This window comes from Quercus robur, chromosome 3 (assembly GCF_932294415.1).
Source record: "Quercus robur chromosome 3, dhQueRobu3.1, whole genome shotgun sequence".
Lineage (NCBI taxonomy): Eukaryota > Viridiplantae > Streptophyta > Magnoliopsida > Fagales > Fagaceae > Quercus > Quercus robur.
In genome coordinates this window covers 34,065,166-34,077,115 of record NC_065536.1, presented here as the reverse complement: position 1 = coordinate 34,077,115, position 11,950 = coordinate 34,065,166, and the positions used below count along the sequence as shown (strand labels likewise).

Sequence of the window (11,950 nt, the reverse complement as noted above, 5' to 3'; positions counted from 1 at the left end):
ATTTTCTTCAACGCCAATTTTCTTCAACGCGCTTTAATGGTAAAATGAAAGACATTTAATATTTGGTGTTCAACTATAAATTCTTTGGACTTTGTTTATGACTTTTTCCATCTTTGAGAGTCGTAGCTTAACCCCTGCCTTGGCAGGAGAACCACTCCATTGACAAAACGGCCATAATAATTTTTTGGTCAATAGTGTGGAATATTGCGGCGAGTAAAAGTAAAGAAAGAGTTGGAATACAGCAAAATCTTGGTCAGATAGAGGGTGGCACCGTGATCTATTATGTAATTTGTCTGCATTTGCAGCTATTCATGAAGTTTGACTACATAATTATCATATAAATAAAGTCCACTTGTTTTTCCTTTTTAACCAAATATTGATGTGTTTTTTTATTCAACCATATATATTGATGTTGGACTGCTGAATTGTTATGGGAGATGGCGGGTCTAATCTGGCAAGTGTCTATCATTGACATCTGTTACATTTCTACATCACTTTCTAAAGAATTCGGGTAACTTCATTTTTGTTTTTTGTTAAGAATTTGAGCACCTTCACATCAAGCCGCTTTTCCGAAAGTATCTTCTATTTGGTATTACTAGAATACTCTTAGGTTAGGCCTTGACATGGCATGCATCTAATTCATAGGTTCTTCCTTACAAGTGGATCATACAAAACTAGAGTTCACACAGTAATATATATATATATATATATATATATATGAAATGAATAAATAAATAAGTGTTAGACAAAAGTGTCCTAAAGTTTTAGAATTTCTAGATTTTATACTCTAAAGTTTAAGAATTTAGATTCTACCTCCTAAAATTATATTATGTTTGCATCTGCAACCCCTCCTTTCACCATAGAGTTCACATAGTAATATATATCAAATGAATAAGATAATTATTATTTAAGATAAATATTAGGCTAAAGTGCAAACTACACTTCTAAAGTTTGGGAGTCTTTAGATTTTACACCATAAAGTTTAAAATTTTGGATTATACCTCCTAAATCATTTTATGTTTGCATCAGCAGCCCCTCCGTCCACTATAGAGTTCACATGGTAATATATATTGAATGAATAAGATAATTATTATTTAAGATAAGTGTTAGACTAAAGTGCAAACTATACTCCTAAAATTTGGAAGTCTTTAAATTTTTCACCATAAAATCTAAGAATTTAGATTTTACACCCTAAACTACACTATTATATTATATCATTTGCAAAAAGAATACGTCAAGGGACTTCAATTTGAAGCAATCCAACGAGCTCATACATAATAAGCGCAAAGAGATATGGAATTTTTTTTTTTTTTGAGAAACCAAAGAGATATGGAATTAATGTTATTCCTTGATGCAAATTAACTTGTAGTAATAGGAAATTCATTTGTGATGTCTTCACTTGATTTCACACTAGTTACAACTTTATCGTTCATATCCTTAATTAACTTAATATATTTTTAAGGGAAATAATTTCTTTTCTAAAATCCACCACATAACCTCTTTATGCATCTCATCATACACTTTCTCTAGGTCAATAAAAAACCATACGGAGATCTTCATAGGTTTCTCTATATTTTTTCGTTAAATGTCCAAGTAAGATATAACTTCCTTGGTAGATCTCATTAACATAAAAACCAAATTTATTTTTTAATATTTTTGTTTCATGTTTTAAAGTATGATTAATCACACTCTCTCAAAGTTTCATAGTGTAACTCACAAGCTTGACTCCATAGTAATTTGCATTGTTTAAAATATCTCCCTTATTCTTGTTTATATGTATTAGAGTGTCTCACCTCCACTCGCCAAGTATTCTGTTAAACACTTAAGATCTTATTAGACATGTTTCTTAACCATGATAAACCCATGTCACCCAAGCACTTTCAAACATCAATTCTGTAAGAACCAAGTACAAGAATTCTGGGCCTTAGATCACTTGGGCTCACAATTTATTTGTAGTGGGTTTGAGGATTTCCTACAATGGGTCGTTCTCGGCAGAGAGACTCAAAGCAACACTCAGTTGATACTCTCTCCTTGACTATTTTCTCTCAATTTTTCTGAACCCCTTCTTCTCCCAACTTTCTTCTATTTATAGCCAAGGTTAGTGGGGAGATCATGATTACAGTCACCGTTAGTGCTATTGAAGGTCCAGTATTATCTGGTTAAAGTGGTTGTTTAGGTGAGAGGGCGGTGCAGCATTTATGATCTTGGAACTTGGTTCCATTTTCACCGATTATGTTCGGCAACTCACGTTTCCGTGTATATCATGACCTTCCCGGATATGACTCATGCGCTCTACCGGGAAAGATTAACCGGTCAACCCCGGGAACTTAATACCCAAAACGTGTTTTTGCTCTAAGGCAGTTTCAAGAAGGGCATAAGGTAACTGGAACTTCCTGCTGGGCCTGCGCCCAAGGCCGGTATGGGCTTGGGCCCGGGGCCTAGATGGGTCTGGGCCCAAGGCCAGTATGGGCTTTGGGAGCTCGGTGCCGTACAAATTCAAATATCTCATTAGGTTTCCTAGCTTTTCTCGTTTTCATCATTCTCATTGTGTCCTTTGCCTCAATCATTCTAATTATTCAAAAAGATCTACAGTTTATATCCTTAATAGGGTTACAAAGTTTGCTCCAATCTCTTATGTGACTTCCATAAAAAATTATCAGAATAGCATTTCCGTATGCCTTTAATTTCACATTCTTTTACTAACGCTCTTTGATCTTAGTTTTTAATGCACTTAACACAATTTAACACTCTTGCTTTCATTTTCATTCTATTAGCAAGTTTATAAATACTACTAAGTCACTTGTGCGATGCACGGATAATGTTCTAATGTTTTATGTAAGATGGTTTTGGAGAATGTTGTATATATATTATTAACATAATTGTTATAGAACTTTATTAGTAATGGGTTTATCATAAAAAGCAAAAATTATAAATTACACACACATATCCATTATAATTATTCAATTGAACTAATGAAAAATTTACAATTAAAAAAAAAAAAAAAAATTTTGGAGGAATATTATTTATATATATCTAAAAGCTGAAGTGTAGCATTTATTATTACTACGCTCCTATTGAGCCACCTCATCGCAGCGTCATTAGCCACATAATTAGTCTTTTTCATATTTGTTTTTTACCTTTAATTTTTTTACAAAATTAAATATATAAATATATTAGCTTTACAAATTCAACTTAGGCAATTTTAACTTTACATATTCATTTACTTTAATTTTTATATTATAATTTATATAATAAATCAATGGAAAATCAAACAAAAGTATTGTTTATATATATTCATCTTGAGTGGATTTACTTTACATATTATTTTGCCTCTTCATCTTCCTTTTTTTGGCTCTTCTTATTCCCATCATCTTACTATAAATTTGTCACTCACTCACATTCTATGCATATATTTCCCATACAAAAAAAGTTATTTCTCTCTCTCTCTCTCTCTCTCTCTCTCTCTCTCTCTCAAACAATTTTTTTTTTCATTTTTTGTTGGATTTTTTTTATTTTTCCTGTATCTCTACCTTAAATTGATGAATATTTGTTTTTTTGAATTCTACTTTTAAAATTTTTCTGTTAAAAAATATTCACTGGTCATAGGAGGATCTCCCACTAGAGGTTCGTTCGCTTATTGTCCTATTATTAACTAATTCATATGTGTTCCTTGATGCAAGTATTTATTTATCATTTATTTACAACACTAAATACTTTTAATGAATGGTGTTTGATGTTGATCTAAATTGGGGAAAAATCATATTATAATATGTCATATTTTGTGTTGTTGTTAGATTTTAGTTTATTTGGGGGAAAAAATGATAATCTAGACAAGCTAGTGAAGAACAATTAGTGTAGTTGAAGACAATAGTATTTGTGTAGTTTCTTTTCACTATTTGTAATATTAAGATTAATATATTAGCAGCAAAATGTTATGTATTTATTATATGATATTCTTAGATGCTTAAGTAATTGTTTTAAGCGTTTACGAATATTTTATATTGTTTTTCATCTTCTTTATTTCATTAGTGTGTTCTTTGAGATTTTTAAGAAAACAAATTCTATTTTGCTTTTAAAATTATTTATTTAGCTATTCATTTTCCATATGTTGGATTAGATGTTAAATTAGATTATGAAAACATTAACACAATACTTCTTGTGGGGGCCGATTAATCAATAACTATCAAAACTGTGTTAACTGGGCCTGTGGCCCATCCGAGGACGTTAAACTGTCCGAGGAGGCCCATATAAGATTATAAAGGGAACCAAATGATGAAAAGAGAAGTAGATATCACATGAGATGAGTCTTGTATGCATCCGAGGACAAAATCTATCTCGGCAATATGTGTCTGAGGACGATCTAAACGCCACATTGTCACAAACACACTTCGAAGTTGTACTACCACAAAAGGTGGGACATGGGATAAAGGGTAAGAAAGAAAAGATAAACAAATATCTTTAACAACAGCTGCCTCCGCATTAATTGCCTCTCAACCAACTCTCTGGCCGCATTAATGTGAATGTGATACCTGAACAGTGATGAAGCAGTCTTACGAAAGAGATCGGAACTTCTGAACAATGGATGCCTAGAAGAAAGTCTTATGAAATAACGAACTTAGCTTGATCGTAATATTTGTGCTAATCCATCCAGAGACGTTAAAGTTTAATCGTTTTTCTTTTAGATTTGATCTAGTTCTTGTATATCCACGCTCTACAAATTTATTATTTGGGCCTTTAGCGATCGAACCCAATACGAGTTTGGGATCGTTACAAATTGAGTCCTTACACTTCTTTTTAAAAAAAAAAAAACTTATCTACTTTTTCCCCTTTGGAATTGTAGTCTTGGTTTTTTTTTTTTTTTTTTGTTTAAGGAAAAAGAATTGCAATCTTTTACTTTTATTTTTATTTTTTTGAATTTAGTATTGTTGGGTTTTATTAATTTTTTTAGATAAGTTTCTTGGTGTTTTTGATTGTATGGTAGAAAATTTCTGGTTTGAGAAAGTTTGTTTAAAACTAAAAGAAAATTTTCAGATTTTATATAATTTTTAATGATACACAAAATATTATAAATAACTTTATTAAAAATTAATATTTTTGCTAATTTACCTTTTGAATTCTTGAAAAAAAATATATATTGTTTTGATTTGGTACGATAAAAATTATATATATATATATATATATATTTATTACATTTGTGATTTTCCATATAATAAATTGAAATATGATTATAAATTACATTACTATTTATTAAATTAGTCCAAAATGAAATAATAAATAAATTTAATGAGATCACGCGCAGCTGGCGAGATCTGCGACTAGTACGTTATTATACTTGAGCTTGACTTGTTTAGTAGTTATGCTTAAACTTGAGCCTGAGCTTGACTTATTTACTAAACAAACGAATATAAAATAAGTTATTTTCCTAATTGGGCTCAAACTATTTGATTGATTTACAACCCAATCTTTTTTAAATTGTAGATTTTTACGAGATCTAATAGCAAAAACACTCAACTATCCAATTAATCATTATTGTTAATAACATCAACTTACCAAATATATTTCTGAGAACACTAATTTCTCTCTTTCTTATTTCTTGCTTGTTATGCAAAGGAAAAAAAAAAAAAAAAGTCCATTCCCCAGAATTTATGTGCCATTGGCCATTCTTTTTTTCTCAAACAAACATTCCCTAGCTCTTTTAAGGATGTCGATAGAGCCAACCCAAATGTGTATGAGCAGAATGACAAACCTTCTTCTGCCTTTGAGTGAGTCCCTTTTTTTTTTTTTTTTTTTTTTTTAAGCAAGTGTGCATGTGTGTGTGTTTAAAACATACAAACTGGTTATACAAAGTCATTCTTGTATATCTATGTTAGATTAGATTCACAGCAAAAAAAAGTTTTGTTGATTTTTTTTTTTTTTTTTAAGTTTCTAGTGAAACTCGAGTTCCAAATATTGTCACATAACTAATATAATATGTTTCATTTTTTGTCACATAACAGATATGTTTGCAAAAATATCATTTTTTATCAATGTATATTTTCTTGGTTTCTCATCTATCTTTTTCTCATTTTCTCGTTTTCTCGTTGAGTCAATTGTATGGGTTCAAATCAAATAATCCCTAAAATACTCATTATTGAGTTACTGCCTCAATTGATTTGGGCTACAAGTGGTTAAAGAATGGTTGGATTTTTTTTTTTTTATATACTATCATTATCAATTGTAGCCCAAACCTTGTCACCCGACATTCCACCCCACCCAACCAACAACCTGAGAGACTTGGATTTGTCTAACCATTCAATTGGCAACAGATTCGTAACCCATTCACCCGATTAAAACAAGTGAAGTCGTGGTTCATCCCCAATACTAGGGGTGTCAAATGGGTGGCTTTGGGGTGGACAATTGGGTTGGGTAAAACTCATTTATCCATTTATTTCTCATATAACTAATCACTTCTAACCCAAACCCAACCCAACCCAATTATTATGGGTAAACCCCAATCCGTCCAATTACCCAATAATCAAAATTACCAAAATGCCCCCAAAACTTGAAAATGACTAAAGTACTCTTAAATCCTTTTAAATTTCCAAAATACCCTTCAAACCTAAAGAAAAACCAAATATGCTAAAAAAAACCACTTAAAATTACCAAAATACCCTCGAAACTAAAAAAAAGGGTCGAAATACCCCTGAAACCTAAAAATTGACCAAAATACTCCATAAACCAAAAAAATGACTGAAATACTCCCAAAACCTTAAAAAAATTACCAAAATACCCCCCCTAAATCTTTAAAAAAAAAATGGCATAAATACATCTCAAAACCTAAAAAATGATAGAAATACCCCCAAAAACAAAATAAATTTACTAAAATCCCCGAAACCTAAAAAATAAGCAAAATATCGGTGGGTTTCATTATTTGCTATTGTAAACTGAAGACAAGCATGCTGCCTATACTAAATTTGGACAATTTTGGTAGATGATGATTTTACTAGAATTTTTCCCCTTACTAACGGAAGTATTCGCTTTGGTTACATGATAAAATGAACAAATTTCAGGTGATTAACAGCATGCCATTAATGGTGTGGAGATCAAGTTTTGAAGTATAAATAGCTTTAAACCAAATGGGGTTACCATCATTTTGCACAACAAATTGGCAATAGAAAGGAAATAAAGAACAATAAGATGGGAAAGAATTTAAGCATTGCAACAATTTCCTTGCTACTGGTGTTGGCATCCACCAATGCCTAGTAGGTCTTTGATGTTAAATCATATGGAGCAAAACCAAATGCTGATATAACTCATGTATAAATATGTGAATGCAATCAACTATACTTAATTGACATGAAGAGTGTGTTCCAATTAACATAACTAGTAAAACCTTTTAACTTTGAATAAGAGAACTTAAGTTCAAACTTTGTTTACACTAGAAACTAATCGATGTCATGACCAAATGATAAAAAATTAACATGCAAAATGATTATTATATATTGATCTTGATTTTTTTATAATGTGTTTAGGCTTTGACAAAAGCTTGGAAAGCTGCGTGCGCAAGCTCAGAAAGTAGAGTTGTGATTTCAGCAAGGGTATACAAACTAGGTTTAGTGACTTTGTTGGGTCCATGCAAAGGTGCTATTGACTTTAACCTTCAGGGAACTCTACAAGCCCCATCAGATGTTGCCTCCTTCAACGATAAAGATGGTTGGGTTGTTTTTGAACGTATCGACAGTCTCACTGTGTCAGGTGGTGGAGTTTTTTATGGCAAAGGACAACAAGCATGGCAAAAAAATGAGTGTAACAAAGACAAAAACTGCAACGTACTTCCTATTGTAAGATTTCAATCTTAATTAATTAGCATTTATATTTCCATCATTTTCTATGTAGGTATACATAGACACTACAACTTTACAAACTTTACCCATTAAAAAAAATAATTCAAACATTTATATGTTAAATGATGTTTTACAAACAATTTGACAAGTTTTGTATAGTGATGTGTTACAACTCGAAAAAGAATTAATTTTAAAATTTATATATGAGAAATTTTATGGAGTATGGACACAACTTTTTGTGCCACAACACTAACATGTGCGACTATAAGTGATAGAGGAAAAACAATGTTTAAGTCTAAAATTGATAATTCACCAATGACAATCGCACATGTACTCTTTTGACAAAGCTTGTGGTATTTGAAGAATTGTTTATATAATATAATATTACTGAAGTAGTACCAACCACGTTCATAGACACATTAGTTTGTAAGTTTTTATGTAATAATATTTGCTATAACTTTACCATTTTTTTAATATTGATTTAATGATCACATTTATATCCAAACAAATTTTTATTTATTTTTATATAATTCAAAGAATCATTAGCAATTTACTAATTAAAATGTTTTTAAATGAAACTCAAGCACTCATATTTAGCGTTTTAATTTATCTAGCTTATAAACATGAACAGAATATAAGGTTCAACTATGTCAAAATTCAAAAATCCATGACATTACATCAAAGGACAGCAAATTTTTCCACATCAACCTTTTCGAATGCAAGAAGTTGCAATTCCAACATGTTACAATCACTGCACCCGTAGATAGCCCCAACACTGATGGAATACACGTGGGATGTTCATCTCAGATTACCATTACCAACACCAGGTGATGATTGCATCTCCATTGGTGATGGAACCCAAGATTTTACTACTAACCAAGTAACTTGTGGACCTTACCATGGTATTAGCATTGGAAGTCTTGGAAAGTACCAGAACGAACAACCTATTTCAGGAATCAGAGTTACTGGTGCCACATTTAGCAATACAACTAATGGTGTTAGAATCAAAGCATGGCCTTCTTCCCCTTCCGGAGTTGCTTCTGATATACATTTCGAGGATGTTGTCATGAACAATGTTGCTAATCCTATCATCATTGATCAAAACTACTGCCCAAACAATCAATGCTCAAACTAGGTTCTTATAAACATCACAAATATATACACAAATTTTGATGTTAAAGGTTAAAAAAAGTAAAAACAATTACAAATACTAATATCAAATTCTTGGGTGCGCTTTGTTGTTTTGTTTTCAGTCTCCCTCTAAAGTTAAGATTAGCAATGTTAGCTTCAAGAAAATTAGAGGCACGTCTTCGACAAAGGAAGTTGTGAATCTTATTTGTAGTAAGAGTGTACCATGTCAACAAGTGGTGCTTTCTGACATTGATCTCGCATACAAGGGAGTTGGAGGATCTGCTACTTCCACTTGTGTTAATGTCTAGCCCGCAGTTTCGGGCAAGCAGAACCCTCCTTCTTGTGAGAACAAACATTAAAGAAATGCTTCCCAAGCTATTAAAACAAATGTAGAATGAACAAATACAATTTGCAGATAGGTTATTGGGGTTCTATTCTAAATAAAACCCCATCTAACATGTTCCATTTTTCTTTATTTAAATGAAATTGGGAAATTTTTCTTAGTTATTTTTTGAGTTGTTTAAGTTCAGCCTTTTGCTGAAATCTGCTATGATTTGTAGTGTTGTTGTAGATGGTATTTTTTTTGTTATTGCAATTGAGATCATTCTTAATAAAAATCAAAAATTTTATTCAACTCTTACTAAATGCTTTTTATTCTTAAGTAATATTGTCCACTAATATTGTTAAGCATCTATAACAAATCCAATTTAGTACACAATCAGGTAAGTAAACAAAAAAATGAGTAAACTTTTAGGTTTCAAGGGTATTTCGGTCATTTTTTAGGTTTAGGGGGTATTTTGGTCTTTTTTTAGGTTTCGAGGCTATTTTGGTCATTTTATGGGTTTAGGGGGTATTTTGGTCATTTTAAGGTTTCAGAGGTATTTTGGTTATTTTTAATGTTATGGAGGTATTTCAATCATTTTTTAGGTTTACAGGGTATTTTGGTAATTTTGGAGGTTTTATGGGTATTTTGGTTTTTTTTGTGGTTTTAGGGTGTTTCAGAGTTGGGTGATTTGTAGAAATGATACTTAGGTTTAATTAGATACCCAGTTAAAAATCTAATTAACATTAGTTTTAATTGAGTCTAATTGGGTTACTACCCATTTAACCCAATTAATAATTGCATAGGTTTAGGTCGTATTTAAGTTAGTGGGTTTAGGTGGGCAAATGAGTTTGGATTGATTTTGCCAACTCGACTCGTCCCTTGGACAGTCCTGAGCAATACCATCATCAACCAAAACCAAAAGCCCATTCAATAGTCTCTCTTTCACAAAGTCACTAACTACATGCCAATCCTTTTGTAAAAAATATATTTTGAGACAGCTAGATTTATCCATTTAGCTTTGTACTCACACACTCAACACGCATTTATACCACTATTTAAGGGGCTTACCCTATTTTGGATCCTCAATTTAGATGCCTAAAATACCGTCAAATTCATCTATTTCTAAGACTTAAATCATAGAGTTAGACATGTAAAATTAGTAATTTAAAAACTTCTAATTTTCAGCTAAAAAAAATTTCCCCCACCTCCACATTTCTCTCTCACGTTAGTTGTCAAGTACTAATATAACTTCTTTTAGAAAAAATGTAAAAAATAAAATTGCTTTTTCTTTTTTCCACAAATGTACCATTTTTTTTTTTGTCACGAAATTGTTTTTATCTCATCTCCACATTTTTCTCTCACATTAGTAGTCAAGTACTGATACAACTTCTTCTTAAAATAAAAAATAAAATAAAACTATCATGAGTAAAACGTGTATACCCAAAAAATAAAAAATAAAAATCATCATTGCACATGCAAAGCGAGTGTGATGAGGCTAGTTATAGAATAAAAGTTTATATAAAATGTGTTTTTCTCTTTCTCCTTAATTCTAAAACAAAATACACACCTCAAATACCCACAAACAATCACATTATTTATAAAACCCACAAATCTACAACGTTCGATCTTAACATCAAAATCGTAATTGTCATTGTTACTCAATACAAAATGCAAGCCCCCCTTCCTTAGTTGTAACTAACTTATACGAGTTAAAATTAGATGAGATAGCAACAATGTTAGAACTAGATAAGTGTCATCGAAAGATTGAAGGTAAATAACATCATCTTTTGTCTGTGTGTATTTGACATGGTATGACATGAAAGACTATGAGTAGATATATATAAAAGGGTAAAAGTGCAAAAGGTGAAAATAGTGAATTAAAATGCAAAGAGTTTTGTGTGTATTTGTAAGGGATGATAGTCTTGAAACATTAAACCAAATGATACAAAGAATATTTATTTTTTAATTAGAAAAGTCTTGAAACATTGAACCAAATGAAACAAAAAGTCAATATTTAATTTGTTTTTATCTATAATGTGATATTTGAGAATATTTCAATTCTTTTTGTATAGAATGTGCCACTTGACAAAATCTCATGGTTTCCCACATGAGATCCCTACTTTATATATATATATATATATATATATATTGATTGATTATTTTTTATGTCCTTCAACCTTAATTCATCTCCCTTTTGAAGTAATTAAGTGTGAAACCTATTCTTGAAACAAATGTTCATTAATCAAATCATCGTATGCTATTACAAAATCTAGAACAACATCCATTGCTTTATTCCTTACTCCATATCCTTGGACTCTTTGAAGTCTTACAAAACCTGCCACTAGCTTCTTTAACATGACTTGTAAGAATAAGTTTAGGGTAATAAAGAAAAAGAGTTGTTGTTGGTGACTAATTGTTAGGAGATATTTTTTATAAAGATTTTTTTTTCTTTAATATTTGATGGAAATACTTTCAATTTTTGTTTTTGTTTTTTTTTTGAGAAACAAAATACTTTCAATTTTTGAGTATTAGAGAAAGCGTAAAAGACATGTGTAAGGACACGATTTGTAACGACCCATAATAGTGTTGGATTCGTACGTAAAAAGACCCAAACAATATCATTTGTAGAGCGTGAGTTTGAAAGGCTAGGCCTCAGTCACCAGACGGTGGG

The 11,950-nt window shown here is 31.0% G+C and overlaps 1 pseudogene; it reads left to right on the top strand.

The window, feature by feature from the left end:
- The first annotated feature begins 7,034 nt into the window (after positions 1-7,034).
- On the top strand, positions 7,035-9,313 carry LOC126719553 (exopolygalacturonase-like; annotated as a pseudogene).
- Positions 9,314-11,950: the final 2,637 nt, after the last annotated feature.